The 2,368-nt window shown below is 35.6% G+C and overlaps 1 non-coding gene across 1 annotated transcript; it reads left to right on the top strand.

Annotated features, from left to right (window-relative positions):
* Nucleotides 1–992: 992 nt before the first annotated feature.
* LOC125094556 (U6 spliceosomal RNA) lies at nucleotides 993–1,099 on the top strand. Its single transcript, XR_007125576.1, has one exon. It is a non-coding gene; the product is annotated as a U6 spliceosomal RNA (small nuclear RNA).
* The last annotated feature ends 1,269 nt before the right edge of the window (nucleotides 1,100–2,368 follow it).

Raw genomic sequence — 2,368 nt, 5'->3', positions numbered from 1 at the left:
AATTTCAGGGAGATCATGTAATCTTCAGAGATCTAGAACACTCAAAAGGTCATGAGACTGTGCCCCATATCAGCCTCCACAGTGAGCTTGGAGTCTGCTCAAGAATCTTTCCCCCGCTCTCTACTTCTCCCCAACTCTCTCTCTCTCTAAAAATAAATAAATAAGTCTTTAAAAAGAATGTTCTTTCTCAGAGCATGGCCAAATCCTTCATCTGCATCAGAATTCTTCTTAAATATGATAAGAAGAGAAAAACCTTCTGAAATAAATCTATGTAAAATAGTGAGCCACATTAGTAGTAACTTTTCAATTTACCCTGCTTTTTTGCTCTACGTTTTATATGCTATGCTTTGTTTGTTTATTTTTTGTCTCCAGCCACTAGAATATAAGTTCTATTGTGACAGGAAAACTGTTTTATTCCATTTTAAAAATTTCCAGCTCCAAAACAGAGTCTAGTACAGTGTATGGAATCTCAGACATCTTAAAATATAAGTATCCGGTTTTGAGCTTAAAATAATAGTTCTCCCCAAGCAATCTGATGTCTTTTATAAGTGTGGAGTTGCACTGTTTTCCCAAGCTTTAAAATTGAATTTTTGTAACTCTGTGTAAAGAGGGCCTGAGGCTGGAGGAAAATGTGAAAGAATAAGATATTGGGAGAAAACTTCATAAGTGTTTCTAAAACTAAGTTTCAGTAACTCCTCTGGCCCATTTTTTTTTTTTATTTCTTTCTCAAAATCTGCCATTTTTATCTGCATACACCAAACCTGTGTTGTCTTTGTGGTTCTGTCTGTAAGTACACATCTTTTCCACTATTTTTTTCTCTTCAATATTCCCAGGTGCTTCTTGCTCCTTCCTGTACTCATAGCCCTGTTCTTATTTATATTTTACAGAAATAGCATGACTCTTCCATGAATGGCAGATGCCAATTCATTTCATTATTATATGTTTGTTTTAACCTGTTACATCCTTTACCTTGGGAATCAAAAGAAAGGACCGTGCTCACTTTGGAATCACATACACTAAAATTGGAATGATACAGAGAAGATTAACACATTCTCTGTGCAAGTAGGACATGTAAGTTTGTGACACATCCCATACTTTTCAAACAAGCATATGAAAAGATGTTCAACATCATACCTCATTAAAGAATTGCAAATTAAAACAACAATAAGATTGTTTCAACTACACGTACATTAAAATTACTAAAATCTAAAACACTGACAACATCAAATGCTGACCTGGATGTGGAGTAACAGAGAAAATACAACATTCATGCTGGTGGGAATGCAAAATGGTACAACTACTTTGGAAGACTGTTTAGCAGTTTTTAACAAAAATAAATATATTCCCACCATATGATCCAGCAATCACACTCGCTGGTATTTACCTAAATGAGTAGAAAACTTATGTCCACACAAAAACCTGAGCATGGATGTTTACAGTAGTTCTATTTATAATTTCCAAAACATGGAAACAGCCGAGATATCCTTCAGTAAGTGAACGGGTAAATAAACGGTGGTCCATCCAGACAATGCAGTATTGTTCAGTACTAAAAAGAAATGAGTTGTCAAACAAGGAAATGGCTTGGAAGAACATTTTACTAAGTGAAAGAAGACAATCTGAGAAGGCTATATACTACATATCAACTATATGGAATTCTGGAAGAAGCAAAACTATGGAGACAGTAAAATATCAGTGAGTGTCGCGTATAGTGAGAGGAAAGGATAATAGGTGGAACAGAGGATTTAGGGCAATGAAACTACTATTTATATTACTGCAGTGTTTGATACATGTCATTATACATTTATCAAAATCCATAAAACATATAACACCAAGAGTAACCCTACTGGAAACAATGGATTCTGAGTGATAATGACACGTTAGTGTTGGTTTATTGCTTGTAAGCAAATATAGCTCTCTGGTGTGGGGTGTTGATGGTGGGGTAGGCTGAGTGTGTAAGGCAAGGAGGTATATAGGAAGCCTGTGCTTTCCACTCAGTGTTGCTGTTAAGATAAAACTTCTCTGAAAATCAAGTCTTTATTTTTTTTTTAAAGAAAGTACAGAGAAAGAAATTTCCTTTTTTAAAATTTTTTAGCTATTTATTTTTTATTATGTTCAGTTAGCCAACATATGGTGCATCCTGAGTTTTTGATGTAGTGTTCAACAATTCATTAGTTGTATATAACACCGAGTACTCATCACAATACATGTCCACCTTAATACTCATCATCCAGTTACCCGGTCCCCCCAACCCCCTTCCTTCTGTAACTCTCAATTTGTTTTCCTGATTCCAGAGTCTCTCAGGGTTTGTCTACCTCTCTGATTTCTTCCCATTCAATTTTCCCTCCCCTCCCTGCCATCCTCCTGCTAT

Source organism: Lutra lutra, chromosome 2 (assembly GCF_902655055.1).
Source record: "Lutra lutra chromosome 2, mLutLut1.2, whole genome shotgun sequence".
NCBI classification, from domain to species: domain Eukaryota; kingdom Metazoa; phylum Chordata; class Mammalia; order Carnivora; family Mustelidae; genus Lutra; species Lutra lutra.
Note: the sequence above shows the minus strand (reverse complement) of the source record. Positions and strands in the feature narration are given on the sequence as shown.